This window comes from Eubalaena glacialis, chromosome 8 (assembly GCF_028564815.1).
Source record: "Eubalaena glacialis isolate mEubGla1 chromosome 8, mEubGla1.1.hap2.+ XY, whole genome shotgun sequence".
Lineage (NCBI taxonomy): Eukaryota > Metazoa > Chordata > Mammalia > Artiodactyla > Balaenidae > Eubalaena > Eubalaena glacialis.
In genome coordinates, this window is record NC_083723.1 from 81,273,383 (window position 1) to 81,292,489 (window position 19,107).

The window sequence follows — 19,107 nt, forward strand, 5'->3', positions numbered from 1 at the left end:
TTATATATAAATTTGTTTATTTTTGGCTGTCTTGGGTCTTTGTTGCCGTGCATGGGCTTTCTCTAGTTGCGGTGAGCTGGGGCTACTCTTGGTTGTGGTGCACGGGCTTCTCATTGCGGTGGCTTCTCTTGTTGCGGAGCACGGGCTCTAGGCCCGTGGGCTTCAGTAGTTGTGGCTCGCAGGCTCTAGAGCACAGGTTCAATGGTTGTGGCGCATGGGCTTAGTTGCTCCGCAGCATGTGGGATCTTCCCGGACCAGGGCTCGAACCCGTCCCCTGCATTGGCAGGCGGATTCTTAACCACTGCGCCACCAGGGAAGTCCCGAACAGATTTTTTTTTAAATTGGGAAAACACTTTAATGGGTGTTCTACTTACACTTAAGTAGAAAGGGCAGGAGTGGTTTGGACAAAACAAGGCTAAAACTTCTCTGTGTTAAAAAAGCTACTTTCTTTGGACAGAGATACACATTGTTGTGCTGAGAGCTCCTAGGGTGTCCCCGGACTGGGTAGGAGGAAGCACTGGGGACCAAGGGGTGGGGACTCCCCATGGAGCAAAGATGGGAGAAGAGGCTCTGATTTGCAGAGAGTAGATGTCAGCCAGGGACAGGAGAGAGGCAGTATTCATGATGCTTATATGCTGTCACCCTCCCCCAAGCTTTCCTTTTCTGCACTGTGAAGCCTCCAATATTCAGTCTGTTAAGCCAGCAGCCTTGCTTAGTGATCCTGGGGAATTAGGAAGCGGCTGGGAGAGAAATCTTCAGCTTGCAGAGTGATGGCAAGAACGCCAGAGGTAACCAGCGGGAGACCAGGAACTGCCAAGCAAAACAAGACGGGATGGACGACAACCAGAAGGCCTTGGTAAGACCTTCCGAGATGAGGGCTGAGGCACTTATTTGGATTTGAAAGGCTGGAAAATGTGTGGAAACTTGAATTACCCTAGAAACACTGCAATTTCCTTTATAAATATCAAATTGTAATCATCCTTAATAATTTATTTAGGAGGTTACCTGTGGTACATAACTAAAGTCTTACATAAAAATGAAATCCTTGGATGTACATTTGAGTCACTCACAAGTACCAAAACCAAAACCAAGGAACTTGCTTTTGGTTTTATCGGTCAGTGGGCGGCAGAGGACACTTATGGCCCACCAGTGTGGCACGGACCCCATTTGGACTACACAGGGACAGTTAGTTGCCTTTTTTCTACTCACCCAGTCATCTTACAGACAGTTCCATCCTTCCTTTTTTTTTAATGGCTATAATTTTTTTAATTTATATTTTACATTGGGGCATAGTTGATTTACAACATTGTGCTAGTTTCAGGTGTACAACAAAGTGATTTAGCCATACACATATCTATTTTTTTCCAGGTTCTTTTCCCATATAGATTATTACAGAGTATTGAGTAGAGTTTCCTGTGCTATATACAGTAGGTCCTTGTTGATTATCTATTTTATATATAGTAGTGTGTGTACTTGTTAATCCCAAACTCCTGATTTATCCTCCCCACCCCCTCCTTTCCCCTTTGGTAACCATAAGTTTGTTTTCTATGTCTGTGAGTCTATTTCTGTTTTGTAAATCAGTTCATTTGTATCATTTTTTAGATCCCACATATAGGTGATATCATATATTTGTCTTTCTCTGACTTACTTCACTTAGTATGATAATCTCTAGGTCCATCCATGTTGCTACAAATGGCATTATTTCATTCTTTTTTATGACTGAGTAATGTTCCATTGTATATATGTACCACATCTTCTTTATCCATTCATCTGTCGATGGACATTTAGGTTGCTGCACCAATAGTGGCTGCTCCATAGTGGCTGCACCAATTTACATTCCCACCAACAGTGTAGGAGGGTTCCCTTTTCTCCACACCCTCTTCAGCATTTTTTGTTTGTAGACTTTTTGATGATGGCCATTCTGACGGGTGTGAGGTGATACCTCCTTGTAGGTTTGACTTGCATTTCTCTAATAATTAACAATGTTGAGCATCTTTTCATGTGCTTTTTGGCCATCTGTGTGTCTTCCTTGGAGAAATGTCTATTTAGATCTTCTGCCCATTTTTTGATTGGGTTCCGTCCTTCCTTAAAGAGCCCCTGTGATAATAATCTCAGGTGCTGAGCACCAGTGCCCTTGAAGCACAGAACAGTACAAGTGTTCGACGTCAGTCATATCACAAAACTATAGCATTTTTGTTCATTCTGACCACGTGAGTAAATGTGCTTTGTAGTAACTTTGGAAAATAATAAAATTTATGAAAAGAGTTTTAACATTACCTATAATTTCAACTCTCCAAATCACATTAATATATGTAGGCATTTTCTCCCAAGCTTTTTTCTATGTATTTTAAAAAACAAAACAAGTATGATACATTACGTACAATTTTATATTCCATTTTATTTTCACTTACCATATAATGAATGTTTCCATCATTTAAAAATCCTTTGAAAATATAGTTTTTAATGACTATATAGTATTCTATTGCATGAGATGTATTAAATATATTAAACAACTTAGTTATTTCCAAGTTTTTAGTGTTATAAATACACCTAAAAGAAAAATGGGTAAATAACATGAACCAGGAGCTCACAGAATTTGAAGTGCAAATATCCTACAAACATAAGAAGATATCCAAGTTTATTAATATTAAAGAACTGCAAATTAAACAATAAGACGTTAGTTTCACTTATAAATCACACTTAATCATTTAAAACACTTGATAATTCCTCATGTTGGTGAGGACATAGAGAAAGAAAATATTCTCCAAAACCAAATAGCAGTGTAAATTAGTATAGAATCTTCTAAGGGCATTATGGCAATTGCAGTATTGTTTGTAATATAGAAACTTTAAAACAACCCAGATGTCCATAGAAGACTAACCAGGAAAATTACAGTAAATTAATACAAAGGAATATTATCGAGTGCTTAGAAAGAATGAGATAGATTATATATATGCTGACATGGAGAGATATCCAGAATATATTGATATATTTTAAAGTTAAAAATTAAAAGGATAATGCCAACATACTTTGTACTCTATACACATACTCTATTTAGTGTAAGGGACTAATCAGTTCCTGGAAATGGGAGATGTAGCTGAGTCAGCTGGTTATGCACGTCCTTACAGCCCTGCCCGTAGGGAGCTGAATTTCTTAGATTCTACATTTGCAACTGCTTTTCCCTGCTCCTCACATTCCTTGAAATAATCGAATGATTCCAGCTACAGTTTATGTAATTGTAGGTCCATTCTTCCAGTCTAAGCTGTTGTTTATGATGACCTTTATGATGTCAAGAGTTCCTACAATCACTAATTGCCTATTAATCTTTAGCCTCTGTTTCCTTGACTGTTTTCATGGAAGTACCTTGAAGATTCATAACACTTTTCATTTTAACTTCTAAGCATAATAGTCTTCTTCTGTCTCTTTGGGCCAGGTGTAGCACCACGAAACCCCAGCAAGTGTTCAAGCACTCCCTGTAAGTATTAACCCACCAGTAAACCCTCTGTTAGTCAATAGTAGGTTAAACTGTCTTCCAGAATTCAAGATAAATAGCAGAAAAAGAAGCCATAGGTATTAAAGAAAATCTTAGGCTGTGATACACACCAAGGGTCCACAGCACTGTGTTGCATAAATTAGTTACATTCTTGATTAGTTAGTTTGGGTGGGGATAACGGGAGCTATCAATATTTAGATCCAGTTCCATGATTGAGAAACTAAGGCTTCAGAAAATAATCCTGTGAAATTAGCAGTTTTACCACTACTTCTCATAGCTTCCATTTATCGAGCTCTTGCTAAGTATCAGGTATGTGTTAAACACATTTACATACATCATTTAACCCTCAAAATAAATCCATCAGATTTGTGTTACTATCTCCAGTTAGACATAAAGAAACAAAGGATCAAATCAGTTAAGTATTTTTGCAAGTCATTTAGCCTATAAGTAGCAGAGGGGAAATCTGAGCTGTTCCAAGCATGACATCTCATGGGTTCTCTCCGGGAGACTACTGAGGCTCCTTAAACTATACTCCTACTTAATTATGGGGGAAACAATCTGTAATGGGGGCTCCATTTTATGTCTGGGTCCAAATACAGTTGAATAAAACGTAGTGCTTCCTAAAGGTTTGTCCCGGTCAGGCTACTTTGCAACAATGGATCCAAGTAAGGACCACACCTGAGGGGCTCAGTCAGACACAGCGCAAAGGCCTTCACTTTCTCTTATTCTGTTCGAGAACTGCATTCAACTGCTGACTCTCAAGACAGATGTTTAGAATTATAGAACTGGGAGCAAATTTAGAGTGCCTCAGATGGAGCCATGTCATTTAATGGATAAGAAAACTCAGGGACAGAAATATTAAGGAGCATGTCCAAGGCCACAAGATGGTTAGCAAAAGAGCTAAGACAAGAATTCAGGCCTCCTGACCCTCACCAGGACTTATTCCACAACACCACATCCACCACAGTTATGAAAAGGAACCTTTTGCTTTGCTCTACCTTTGACATTTTCATAAAATCTTTGTGTCAAATTAACGACTAACGACTTACTTCCTCTTTGCTTTAGTGAGAAAGATTCTACCAGGACTGCTTTCCAACCTCAGGAAAAGTAAGTGTGAAGCAATATAAATTGCATGCACTATTTAAAATGAGATATGGGTAGAAGAAAAGAAATTTCATACAAAACTCTGAAAAGTAACACAGGCCTATAGCAGCACGCAGGGTGAGTCAGAGGGCGCAGTGAGCGAACAGAAACAGAAAACTGATAATCATCCAGCCAGCCAAAGTGAATGCCATAGAATCTCCATTCTTCTTGCTCAGGGACAAAGGCTAATAGGCATCTGGTGCTTGGAGGCTGGTATTTCATCCTCTGTAAAGAACAGGTCACGAATGGAAGAGCTAAGTGCACAGTGCTGAGAGCAGCTGCCCTTCCTCACCTCCATCACTGCAGCAGCCTCAGAAATGGCCTCCTCACCACATCACTGACAGCAGGCGGGGATTTGTCAGATTAATGCTGATTTGTCGGGTCAAGCCAGGTGGTCAATATCTCCCTGCACCTTACAGGGCAAAGTCTAAGCTCTTTAGCCAGCACCTAAGCTCTGCAGTCATCCAGGCCTCAGCCTGGCTGGCTGATCTGTTTTCCTCTCATTCTATTGATTGGCTATCTCAGCATGCCCCAAGTATGCATTATCCATTCCTACTTTTACTCCCTCTACCCGAAATTCTCATCCCTTCCCAGTCCCTCTTCTCCATGTTTCCCTGCCCTTTCTAAACCTTCAGACCCTTCATGAAGCTTCCTTGAGCATCCTAATACTCCATGTTAGTGACTCCTGGGGCTGCTGTGGCTGGTGGAGATGGGTAGGGCACATTGAGCTCCCCTATGCCAGACACTGTGCTGAGTGCTTCCTCCTGGATTATCTCATTAATCTACAAAACAATCCTGTGTGATAAGCACTGATTTCTTGGTGGCAAGTGATAGAAACTCCAACTCAAACTGCATTAACGTATGGAAAAGTTATTGTCTCACTTAAAAAGTCTAGGGAAAGAGATGGCTCCAAAGAGGTCACGAGGAACCAGTCTTTCCTCATGTCTTCGCTCAGCTTCTCCAGAGCGGCTCCTTTCTAAGGCTCAGGGAGGGGATGCTCAATTTCAGGTTCTCATCTCTCAACACTCAGTCCAGCAGAAGGCAATGGGAATCTTTCCCAGAATTCCCAGCAAAGGTCTCATTCTATTTCCAAGCTCTGAATAGGTGATTTGACCATCTCTGAGTTAACCATTGTGACCAGAGGAATGGGACTTGTGATTGCTTTTACCCAGATTCATGTGTCCTGCCTGCCCTTGCCACTTCTTCCAATCACAAAAGCCAAAAGTCCTGTAACAAGGATATATTGTACCACACAGGGAACCTAGCCAATATTTTTTAATAACAATAAGTGGAATATAACATTTAAAAATTGTGAATCACTATGTTGTACACCTGAAGCTTATATAATGTTAGATATCAACTATACCTTAATAAAAAAAAGAAAGAAAGAAATGGTCCTATGAAAGGAAATAGAGTTGCTGGAAAGCCAAAACCCACACATATCACATGGGAGTCCCTGAAACATTTTAACAGTGAAAGAATTTCTGCACACTAAAAATAAAATGAGTCCTGCTTGTCTAGACAGCATGGGGAAGAGCTTTATTAATAAGTTTGAATGACAGATTACCATTTGGAGATTGGCCACCAGCAAGTATTTTCCAGTAAGTATTTTCCAGAGTTGCCTTTGGTTGAATCAAATGATGAAAAATGTGAACTCAGTTTCCAAGTCAAATCACAAAGCATTGTTTGAAATCTGCTAAAATAAGATTACATTTTATTGTTGGAACTAGTGTGGAAATGGACTTAAAATTTATTCATTTTTCTCAAAGAATTATTACACTATTAATCTGAGTAGGTTTTCCTTTATTAGTTCCGATTGACTGAGACATTGTGGTATCCACGTGCCTGCTGAACACATATTTTCATGGGGAGCATGGCTACTTAGCAAGTGTAGTAAAGCAAATCTCATTAATCTGTCTAGGGCTTGGTGGTTATTCTTGCCATGAGGTAGCAGTTCTTCCTCTTCTTCTGGTGTGTGCTCCAGCTTCCACTAACTCAGTACTTTTGTAGTTCTTGAGTCAGTTTTTATCACACTGTATAACTTCTTGTGTCTGCTTTGCAAATCATCTTTCAAAATCAATAGTAAATTGACCTCTACGAGAAAGTATGCAAATAAATTCATATGTTCATGGAATATTCATTAAGGCTCCTTTTGAAATATTGCAGAAATGCAAAAAGAAAAGTTGTCTATGTTATAATAATTGTATCATTGTATCAGGCACTAGAGTGACTGTCTTTTATACTATCTTATCTACTTCTTACAGGGCTCTACGAGGCATGAAGATAACTTGGCTCCACCTAACAGATGGAGAAACTGAGGTTTGTAGAGATCAAGTCAATTACCCAAGGCCACTGGGCCGAGATGCAACCCAGACTGCTTGCCTTCAAGCTCCTTAACAAATGTTCTAGAAAATTCATTATTGACAACTAAGCAGGCTTTAGCAGCAATGAACATGCGCTAAAACAATAGCACCAATGGTGAGGATAAAGGCGAAGGAAAGAAGCACGTTGATTAATCATGCATTGGCACAGGGGGGCATGTTTTCCCCCAGTCTCAGGAGAATATGTACTTCATGCTCTTAGACCGAGTCAACTGCAGATATTTAGTGAGATATTGCAATGGCATCACATTCTCAAAGTGGCAAGTTCACACGTTGGCTCCTTTTTAGTTTTTCCCATCTCAGGGACTGCTCAGTACATGCTCAACCCCTCCTCTCCTCTCCCTCCCCCAGCACAGAGGAGGTGAAACCTGCAAAAGTGACCTCAGAGGCAAGAAGACTTATATCTTACCTTGAATGGTTGCTGCCTCTTTCCCCTGTACCCACCTGCAGCCCCAGATTCAGACCCGATGGATGGGGTGTGAGCAAAGAAGGCCAGTCAGTGTCCCACCACTACAGTCCTGTTTTTCATGTTTTGGGGACAACAGGACTCTGGGAGACCCTCTTGCTCAGTGCACGACTCCCTCACCCACACCCCCATCATCCTAAAAACCGCAGCCTGCCTCCCTCCCAGTGACAGGCAGCTCATTGTCTTGAAGAATTAACCTTAAGCCTAAAATGTTCTCACATCTCATGAATAGCTTCTCCTTCAGAATTAACAGAGTAAAAACAACAATGGATGCATACCTGCCCTCACACGCCAAACTTCCTAGTAACCCTAAGCTATGTTCTCACTTATCCCACCTCTGCAACTCAGGGAGGAGAAGATATCTCTGACAGTTGAAAAGTAACCGGGCGTGGGTTCAGTCTTGGCCCAGGTGTGTATGGCTCTGCATTTAGAGGCTGCTCCCTGGACACAGCCCTCAAAGCCTCTTGGCCTACAAAGGAGAGGAGGCAACTCTTTTGGCTTCACAGCATGTGAAACAAAAATAGAGCCCTCCGCTTTTTAGTCAAATGTGAATCACTTCCCCTTTCCTTCTGCCAGGTTCTTGTTCTGTCCTTTGCCTCTCTCTGTCTCTGTCTCTTTCTCTGTCTCTGTCTCTCTCTTTCCCTCTTGACCTTTCCTTTTTGCTTCTCTTTCACTCTCCTTGTCTTTCTTTCCTCTTCTTTCTACCTCACTCTTTCCATGGACTACATTCCATACTACAGGTCTAGATGGAGTATGTGCCTGGCTAATAGAGTAGTATCAGTCCAAGTAATTCATCCCTCAATGACTGGGCTTAAGTTAGGAGGTACAGAACCTAGTGATGGGATCACCAACACTTAGGTAAACATTGAGGAGTTGGGATGGTGGTATTAATGAATTCTGATGCTTTTAGGTGGTAGATGAAGGCGTCTCCAAATAGTGCCATCTAGTGGTTCACTGGAGTAAGATCTGCCTCCCAGGGTTCTTCCCAGTGTCAAAGGCCAACAAGGGAAGGGAAGGTAAAGATCTTGTTCACTCACTTTGAAGCAGGTACTCGGCCAAGCAAGATGCTATTTGTCATTGCCTTATTGAGTCCTGACAACCATCTTGTGTTGTAGGCGTTATAATCTCTCCCAGTGAGGCACCAAGCGATTAAGTACCGTGTGGGGCGGGGATCCTAACCCTCACTTGACACCAAAGCCAATACCTTCCCCATAACACACCAAGGAAACTACAAAGCTGCATAGATGTGGTTTACAGGATTTGCACACCAGAATTTAGTAGGGGTGATATTGGCTTTTCCACGATTTTAAGTAGAATTTTTAGTTTATAGATTTTTTTTTTTTTTTAGTTTAGACTTTAGATTTTTAATTTAGAAGAGGAAGATTTCATAAATTTAAGGTTGAATGTTTAGGCACATTTTAGATATGTGGCTTTCTATTTCTATAGAACTGATAGAACTTATAAGATACACTTCTGATTATAATAAAGACATACTTCGCTTAATTCTTTAGTTTTCAAGACAGAGGAGTGTTTACATTTCTGTTCCCAGAATTGTGTTAAGTTCATTTTTTTCATCAATGGTAAAAGAATATACCATCTCTACCATCGTGTTCAATTAAATATCAACTTTTACCACAAAATAACAAACCTCCCCTTCTTCAAAAAAAAAAGATTGGCGGTTTTTGAAGAAATCTCATTAAAGTTTATTAGATTGAAACAGCAGAACTCTCTCATGTAAATCCACACAAGCAAAACTACAGGCCACTTCAGGAGACCCTCACCCCATGTGCTGGTGGAGTCCAAGGTCACAGCAGTCATTGAACTAAACCCAAGATGCACTGCTCTTGGGGACCGGCCTGAGGAGAAGAGGTTGAGGGTGGACACTGTACACTTTCTAGCTGTCATCATGGTCTCTCCAGGGCCTTTGCCTTGAGGGCCTGTCTCTCCATAGCTGTGTGGAGAAGCAGCGTTCTGTGCAGCTGCCAAAAAAGTGATGCTGGGGACTTCCCTGGTGGTGCAGTGGTTAGGAATCCGCCTGCCAATGCAGGAGACATAGGTTCGAGCCCTGGTCCGGGAAGATGCCACATGCCACGGAGTAACTAAGCCTGTGTGCCACAACTACTGACCCTGCTCTCTAGAACCCTCGAGCCACAACTACTGAGCCCACATGCTGCAACTACTGAAGCCTGGTCGCCTAGAGCCCGTGCTCTGCAACAAGAGGAGCCACCGCAGTGAGAAGCCAGTGTACCAAAACTAAGAGTAGCCCCAGCTCACCGCAACTAGAGAAAGCCCACGCACAGCAACAAAGACCCAAAGCAGTCAAAAAAAAAAAAAAAAAAAAAAGTGATGCTTACGGGCCCAGCCCTGGGGAGACGGCAGAAATGGTTGTTTCTCCCACCCAGGATTGCAGCAAACCCTACTGGGCTCCCAGTGCATATTCACCACTATACCCTCTCCCACTGTGAGGGAAAAGAAGTCTTCCTCATTGTACCTGTGTCAAAAAAGTACAGCACTGGGGCCCAGCGCTGTGGCTTTACTTGGTAAAGAGATTCATTGTTAGTCATGTGAAAAAGTCCTTGCAGATGAACTTCTTTCGGGCTCTAAGTTTTTTAGGACTCCCTACCTGAGTGAGGAGAAGGGTCTTAGAGAAGACTTTTGTATGTCATTCAGTGGAGGTTACTGGCTGACTTTCTTTTTTTCTAAATCCCTGTGAAATTTAGTCCTGATTTAGTAATGATCCCACCGTGCGTCACTTCAGATGAAGTATGATATTTGAAACAAAGCCCTCCAACACCTCACTAGAGTATCAGATAGAAAGCAAGAGAGAGAATCCAAACACAATAACCCAACTGACTCATGAAGTCCCCAAAAAAGTCTTTGCAGGAAGGAGCATAAAGAAAACATCTCACACCTCGTCCAGTCCCCTAGGCAATAAGCGCTGAGTGTTTATACTGAGGAGTCATTGAGACAGGTGTGTCTACCTGGACACCTGGTGTGTCAGCAGCTAGTTGGGAACGCTTGCGTCACTCTTGGGTAAACCCTCCATGTTCAGAAGTGGCAGAGAAAGAGAGAGAAGAGGAGAAGGAGAAGCAAGGAGAGAACAAAAGCCCACAGCATCTATCTTTCCAGCCCCACTCAAGGAAGAGACAGTCTCTGTGAGCAAGAATGTTTGCAGCAGGCCCCAGAAGGCCCCAGTGCCCTAGTTACACAGTAATGCGTTGGGGTGGCCGAGAGTCTCTGCGGGGACTGGGCTGTCTCTTGTTTCACAGGCTGGCTGGCCAAACCTGGCCACCAGGGGCTGCTGGGAGCAGGTAGTCGCCGGGCACCTGCTGTCCTGGCCTTGCCTTGTTCTCTCTGTGTGCTGACACCCCTCCCAGGCTGCAGGATAGACAGTCGGTGGGAAGGCAGCAAGAAATCCCCCCAGGAGCAGGACTTGGTTTTCCAGCTAAACTGTCAATGTCGTGAGAACCTCGGTGGGAGTGTGGAGTGTAGCCCTTGGGAGGACAGCAAAGAAGGGGGAACACAATTGCCAAAGAGAAGCTTCTGTGCTTTGCAGTCTCTGCTTTCTTCCAATCAATAAGACCTCCTTTCCCCTTTCATTTGCTTTGTCCAAATTGAGGACAGATGCTGCTCTGAGGCGGTGCACCTGGAAACAAGAACTTTTCTTTTTTCTTCCTTTCTTCCCACGCCCCCAACAGTTTACAAGAAAGGTTGGCTCAAGTCTTTTAAAGGGTCATAGAAACCCAAAGTTGACTGTGAATCAGAGAAAACGAAAGACATTAAAAAGGAGGAAGGTTAAATAGAAAGAGAGAGAAAGATTTTTTTAAAGGGTCAAAAGACACAGGTTACTTACATTTCAGGTACCAGCTTTAGCCACATAGAAAATAAAGAATAGAGGAGGCACATTTTCCTCCACCTATGTCTCCTTTGTGCACTAAATCCCAAGCAGCTCTCCCATCAGAATCTTAACATTTCCAAGCTGGAAGAGACCTCAGAGATCATCTCTTTGCATCTTTCATTTTCAGGATATAAAAAATGAGGCCAGCGAATTAAATCCCTTGTCCCGGGCTGGGCAGCTTTTCCATGATGCCTGCAGCTCAATGAGACACTCCTTGAGTTGCACTGACCCACGCAGCTGAATGGCTCAGTGCAGCTGTAACAATGGGCTTGAATTTCTACAGAGACCACTTTCTGCATTTTGATACAGGCAAAGGGAAGAAGGGAGGGGATGGCCTTTTCACGACCAGCTCTTTTACTGAATAGCAGAACATCATGGGAATCTGCCTGCACTTTTTTAGTTGAACCGTAGTACTTTACCCAATACCATATCCTGTGCCAACAGAGGTTCAAGAAGAAAAGAGGAGGCATCCCATGGTTTGTAGACCCCTCTGTAGCACCACTTTCTCCACCATCTGACCTTGGGGAAGCTGCCTAACATTTCTGGCCTCAATTTCCTTATCTGTAAAATGAGGCCATTGGAATTCCTACTTGGGCAGCACTTCTTTAAACTGACATTAATCCAGGACAGGGCATTATATTTGTTACATAAATACTACACATTTAGTCTTGGTGTTATCACTTTTATCAGTGTCATAGTGCCTGTTTTTATTTCCTGTAATCAAAAAATCCTTGTTGAATGAATGAATTTTTTTTTCTTCTTTTTGGCCTCACCATGCGCGATCTTAGTTCCCCAACCAGGGATTGAACCTATGTCCCCTGCATTGGGAACGTGGAGTCTTAACCACTGGACTGCCAGCAAGTCCCAAGAATGAATGAATTTTTAAATTCCTAAGGCCAAGTCATTACAAATTGCACCCGATTGTTTGCTTTTAGTGACTTTGAATATAACTAGCATTCTGTTTTTAGTCTTTCCTCACAGGAAAATTCAGCTTAACAAAAATTCTTATAAAATGGGAGGCAGGTGGAGGTCAATTAAACCTCCACCCGCTCCTATCTCTCTGGAAGTAAAAGCCAAAGTCAGGACGATGACTTATAAGGCCCCACAGGACCTACAAGGTCCCCCTGCCCAGACCTCATCGCCTGCTACTCTTCCCCTTCATTCACACTGCTCGAGTCACCCCAGCTTCTTGGGCACATCAAGCAGGCTTCCACCTCAGGGCCTTTGCACTTGCTGTTCCCTCTGCCAGGAATTCTACTCCCTCATTTGCTCTTCTCCTTCACCTTCAAATGTCACCATGTAAGTAATGCTTCCCAAGAACATCAGATCAAAAATGGTTCCACCTTATCCCTGCCCCCAGCACTTTATTTTCAGCTGTGGAAATCTCCTCTCTATCTGATATAGTATATATTTTACTTAATTATTTTGTTGATTGTCTGTACCTCCCTCACCTCACTAGAAGACACAGAATTCTGTCCATTTTGTCACTGCCATTTCCCCAGCACCCAGATCAGTGTTTAGCAGACAGTAGGCACTCAGTACATATTTCTGGAATTAATGAATCTTGTCTCATTCAAATCCTTAGGGAATCAGGTTGTTAAATAAATAAGTAATAGAGGCTCACATTTATTAAGCACTTCCTAGGTGGTTCTAAGTATGTTACATGTGTTCATTTATCCCCTAAGACTTACGAATTAAGAGCCCTATGAATAGGGACTTCCCTGGTGGCACAGTGGTTAAGAATCTGCCTGCCAATGCAGGGGACACGGGTTCAATCCCTGGTCCGGGAAGATCCCACATGCCATGGAGCAACTAAGTCCGTGCACCACAACTACTGAGCCCGCGAGCCACAACTACTGAAGCCCACGTGCTTAGAGTCCGTGCTCCGTGACAAGACAAGCCACCGCAAAGAGAAGCCCGCGCACCGCAGCTAGAGAAAGCCCGCACGCAGCAACGAAGACCCAAAGCAGCCGAAAATAAATAAATAAATTAATTAATTAAAAAAAAGAGTCCTATGAATAAAGATCTGTTTTCCTTTCTTTGGCTGGTTCCTCTGCGCACTGGTGGGTCCCAGGATCAGTCTCAGAGGCTCTTCTCTTCTGCAACTATACTCACTTCCTAGGGGATCTCATTCAGTCTTGTGGCTTCAAATGCCTTCTATATCTTGACTATTACTAAATGTATATCTCTCACCTGAGACCTCGCCCCTAAACTCCAGACTCATTTATACTGCCTATGCAATATTTCTCTTTGGATGTTTAATAAGTATTTCGATCTTAACATGTTTAAATTTGAACACTTAGATTGTATCTCCCCCTCACTAAGTATCTTCCCTCTCTAAAAAGGGCAATTCCATTCTTGTGGTTTTTCACGCTAAAATGTGGGAGTCGTCCTTGATTCCTGTCTTTTCTCAGGCCCACATCTAGGGTTGTCAGATTTAGCAAATAAAAATACAAGATGCCCAGTGAACTTTGAATTTCAGATAAACAATACGTAGTGTTTTAGCATAAGTATGGCTCAAGCGAGATTTGGGACACACTTAAACACTAAAACATTATTTGCTAGTTATCTGAGACTCAAATTTCATTGGGCATCCTGTATTTTATTCGGTATCCCTCCTCACAGCCAATCAATCAGAAAGCTCTCTGTATCTTCAAAATGTAACCCAGATCCAACCACTTTTCACCACTGCCATCTCTGCCACCTTTGTCCACCCTAGGATGATTGCAAGAGCTTCCCACCTGGTCTCTTTGCTCCTCCCTTTGTCCATTTCCTTGCAGCAACTGGAACGATCATTTTAAAAGCAATGTCAAGTCATGTCACTCACCTGCTCAAACCCTCCAGTTGCCTCCCATCTGGTTGAGTTAAAATTTAAAACCCTTCTTTCCACAACTTAAACAGCCATTGTGCTTTGCCCCACTTCTCTCTTCCCCTCTCATCTCATTTCTTACTTTCTCTCTTGCTTCACTCTGCTTCAGCTACATAGGCCTCCTTTCCGCTTTTTGAATACAAGCACTCCCTACCTCAGAGCCTTTGCAGCAACTTTGTTGTTCCCTGTGCCCGAAACCCTCTGTCCCAGAAGTCTTCAGAACAAAGACCTTTGGAATGAAGGTTCTTGCCTTCATTTCACTCAGGTCTTTACTCAAATGTCAGCCTCTGACCACGCTCTTTAAAATAGCACACTGCCAGCCATTCTTTTCCCTATTTTTAAAAAACTTTTATTATTAGCACATATCACCCCAGCATATATTTATTTGTCTCGTATCCCAGAATATAACTGTTTTGAGAAAAGGAATTCTGTCTGTTTTATTCACTGTTGTACCCCTGTGACAAATGAATGCTGGCACGTAGAAGATCCTCAATAAATCTCTGTTGAATGAATGAACCCTCATTTATAGGTGGAGAAACCGAGCCAAGGAGAGGCTAATTATTTTTCCTGAAGTCAAGAAATATTCAAGATGCTCTACTTTTGTCACAGCATTTTCAGTGTGAGACCTTGTTTGTTCTTCTCAGGAACTCTGTGTGTTCAGAATGGACAGTCTTTAACCCCATATCACAGATGAGGAAACTGAGGCCCAGAGTTCTGTGATCATCATCCTAAAAGTAAATCCCAGGTTGTCTCACAGGTCTCAATCCCGCTTGTGAACTTTTTTCACTTTCTTCAATCTCCGAACATGTTTTAGGTCTTGTGTTTTAAAATTATATTTTCAAACCATCTCCTTCACATGTCAAAGATGGAGTTGTGGGGTCTTATAAATCCTTGCCACCAGAGGAGTCAAGGAAATGTATGTCCTTTTTTCTTCAAATAACCTGAAATCCTTTCTCCCTATTCTGGGATTCCTTAAGCCTCAGATAATGAATAGATATTACCGGTGGGGACCTCCTTGGTAATATTGGCATTTGCATAGTGAAAGCAAAACTGCTCTTAGAAATGACATTTTAAGATTCCTTCTAAGTTAGTAAATTCATGGACTATTTACTGTTAATTTACACATTCTATTAAACATTTACTGTGTCTACCAAGTAAGGTGAGCAACCACCACAGTTTACTGAGGCTTGAGGGACCTCCCGGGATGCAAGACTTCCAGGGCTGAAATCCAAGAAAGTTTAAGGCAAACCAGGATGAGTTTGTCATCCTAATAAATTGGGGGGTTTCTGTTATTTGTTTGTCTGTTTGTTTGTTTTAATGCTACTATGGTGGGCTGAAGGATGGCCCTCCAAGGGTCACCATGTGGCACTTTCTTATTGGTAAACATATATATACTATATGACCGAGTGTATTAGTTTTCTGTTGCTTCAGTAACAAACTATCACAAACTTAGTAGTGCAAAAACAATATAAATTTATTATTATATAGTTCTGTAAGACGGAAGTCAAATACGAATCTCACTGAACCAAAATCAATGTGTCAGTCAAGTTGCATTCCTTTCTGGAGGCTCCGGGGCAGAATCTGTTTTCTCTATTTTTCCAGGCCGCCTACGTTCCTTGGCTCATGGCCCCCTTCCTCCATCCTCAAAGCCAGGACCATCACATCTCTCTGACTCTTTTTTTCTCATCACATCTCCCACTCACCACATCCAGACAAGGTTCTCCACTTTTGAGGACTCATGTGATTAGATTGGGCACACTAGATAATCCAGGGTAATCTCCCTATTTTAAGGTCAGCTGATTAGCTACTTTCCATCTGCAAACTTAATTCCCCTTGGCCATATAATATAACATATTCATAGGTTTTGTAGACTAGGATGTGTTCATCTTTGGGGGATCAATATTACTTCCATACCCAGCAATTCTACTCCTAAGTATTTACCCAAGTAAAATGAAAAATGATGTTCAGATACAGGTGAATGTTTATAGCATCTTTATTTGTAATTGCCTCAAACTGGAAACAACCCCAATGTCTTTCCATTGGCGAGTGGATAAACAAACTGTACATCTATACCAGGGAATACTACTTGGCACTAAAAAGGAATGAACTATTGATACACACAACAATGTAGATGAATCTCAAATACATATATGAAAGAAGCCAGACTCAAAAAGCTATGTATTGTATGATTCTATTTATATGATATTCTGGAAAAGATAAGACTGTATAGACATAAATCAGTGGTTTACCAGTGGATAGAGAAGAGGGGAGGGTTTGACTACAAAGAGACATAAGCAAACAGTTGACGGTGATGGAAATATCCTATATCTTGATAGTGGCTATAGGTTTACAAGCATATGTTATAAAAAATTCATAAACAGAAACCTAAATTAAATAGAGTCAGGAGACCAGAAGGGGGAGCTCTCATGCCCTATGAAGATAGCAGAGCCACCGGAAAAAGAAAAACTTCCTCTTCTTTCCTGGCAAGAGCTCAGCCAATGAGAGACCATCACAATTCAGCCAATGAAAAGCCATGGGCTCTTTGTTCACTCTAGCCCCTCCCAGCTTCCTTTTCCCCTTTATAATAGAGTTCTCCTCTCCATTTTTGCTGTGAACTTGCACATGGCTCACCATGGTTGCAGACCCCAAATTGCAATTTTTTGTGGATCCCAAATAAACCCATTTTTTTGCTGGAGAAATAACTGGCAGTCTATTTATTTTTAGGTCAACAATGTGTTTGTCAAAACTCAGAGAGCTGAACAGTAAAAAGAGCGAATTTTACTGTATGTAAATTAGACCTCAATAAGCTTGAATTTTAAAATGGGGCATTTGGGGGAGGGGCAGAAACTCTGGTTGAAAGGTGTTATTTTTTAAAATTGGCTTCTGTCTTATACTGATGGTGGTGTCTGTTGTCCTGGAGAGGGACACACCAGTCTTTTTCCTTACTTATGTAGTAGGAGGTAGCTGTGATCAGGGCAGCATTATGACTTCGTGGGCGCCTTTCTCCATTAAAAAGATGTTGAAGATGATATTTTATGACTGTGTTGATATAACTTAAAATAAAAAGTTATTTTAAAAGAAAGTATAATAAATCTTTATTTGTGGGCCTTTAAGTGTCATGAGACGCAGGCACTGTGACTAAGGGAAAAGTCGGCCATGGCTGTGACCAAAGCCTGCCAAAAAGGCAAATCAGGCTAGTAATTTCCTACAAGTGAATGACCAGGAGTAGAAAGTATGCATTCAGTTCCTAGTGCTATCACTGATTTTCCAATAGTTTCAAAAAACCCAGTTAACCTCTCCGGGTCTCAGTTCTCCAGTGTGTGAAAAAAGAATAACAAATTCAGCCTTCACTTAAAACCTGCTCCTAGTGTCTTAGATGTTAAAAATTCATTCAACAAAAATTTGCTCTGTACCAAGCACTGTGTGGTGGATGGGGAACCTGGGATAAATCCTACATAGTTCCTAACCTTAGTTTGCTGCTGCATTCCCTTGAAGGAACATTCATCATTAAAAATGCACAAAATAGAGGATTCTTGAAAAGGCACTTGTTTTTCCTTTGTCTGCTTTTTTTCATTGTTCATTCAAATATTGATTATTCTGCATATATATCCAGGCTTAGAGCCACAAGGGTTTAATTATAAAAATAAATTCTGGAGAAATCATGCATTTCCAGTGGGAGATTTCCATCAACAATTCAAGTGGAAAAAAAAAAAAAACAATTCAAGTATTCAAGTGAGATTTCCTACAATGTATGTGTCTATAAACAGTTTATGAATGTCTTCATAAGTCAATGCATTCGACTGTTAAATTTTCTTTGACTCTACTCTTTAAGAACGGAGTTGATGATGGTGGTAGTGGGCATATATAACGTGGCATGATTAAAGGAAAGACCCTTTATCGAGAAACATCTCCCCTGCTAGCCTTCCCCTGATGACCCACTGCTAACTAGTCTTTCCTTTGGGTAAATGTCTTTCCCCCATGAGATCTCTCTAAATTTTCAAATACTTCCTCTACCTATTAAGTCAAATGGTTTTCCACTCTACTCCACTCCCATTACAATTGTACCCTAGTCTTGAGAGAGATTCCTTGTTAGTCAGTCAATAGATATTTATCCTGTAGCTCCTGTGCTGAAAGCCTAGGTTGAGAGGAAATATGTCTGTCAATTTCAATTAAAACTCTGTTGTCTTAATGTCATCAACAACAAACTACCTCAGATGTCATCCATTATGTGTTGCTCTGTTTTTAGAAATGAGCTGTGTATGCACTTCTTTCCCCATTTCTTTTCTGATTTTGTTCTAGCAACTACAGATTCAGAAGTACCCTGAGTAGCACAGCGCATTTTCCCAAATAGGCAAGAGCTTGAATAATACTCATAGTCGACTTTCTCATTATCTTAGTTTTCTATTTAATTATGTTTCTTAAATAGAAAATTATGTTTCCCTTGATAACTGATCCCTCTTGAGGTAATAAATGTACTACATCAATCACTCAGTCACTCATTTTAAAATTAGTCTTTTTTCTGCTCACTAGTTCCTCCTTCCTGGACTCCTAGAGGTGAAACAGAATGTGCTGGTGCCACATCTGAAGGTTTTATTATATATTCATTACACTGGGAGGAGAGGTTGAAACTTTTACCGACAAATATTAAAAAGAATATTTCTCATCAAAAGAGTTTATAGGGGCTTCCCTGGTGGCGCAGTGGTTGAAAATCTGCCTGCCAATGCAGGGGACACGGGTTCGAGCCCTGGTCTGGGAAGATCCCACATGCCGCGGAGCAACTAGGCCCGTGAGCCACAACTACTGAGCCTGCGCGTCTGGAGCTTGTGCTCCGCAAGGAGAGAGGCCGCGACGGTGAGA

The 19,107-nt window shown here is 41.6% G+C and overlaps 1 protein-coding gene and 1 long non-coding RNA gene across 4 annotated transcripts in view; one reads left to right on the forward strand and one right to left on the reverse strand.

Annotated features, from left to right (window-relative positions):
* Nucleotides 1-6,956, forward strand: part of PRR15 (proline rich 15) — a 38,801-nt gene extending 31,845 nt beyond the window's left edge. The window contains exon 4 of one of the 3 annotated variants that reach the window (XR_009701851.1): nucleotides 6,901-6,956. The gene's annotated coding sequence lies outside the window, so the exon portion shown is untranslated. Of the gene's footprint in view, nucleotides 1-653; nucleotides 727-3,433; nucleotides 3,456-6,900 lie in introns of those variants that run through there. The other 2 variants (XR_009701850.1, XR_009701849.1) reach the window with 2 other exon arrangements.
* The window catches only part of LOC133096844 (uncharacterized), a 140,445-nt gene that overhangs the window by 59,020 nt on the left and 62,318 nt on the right, over nucleotides 1-19,107 (reverse strand). The gene's annotated exons all lie outside the window — the stretch shown is intronic.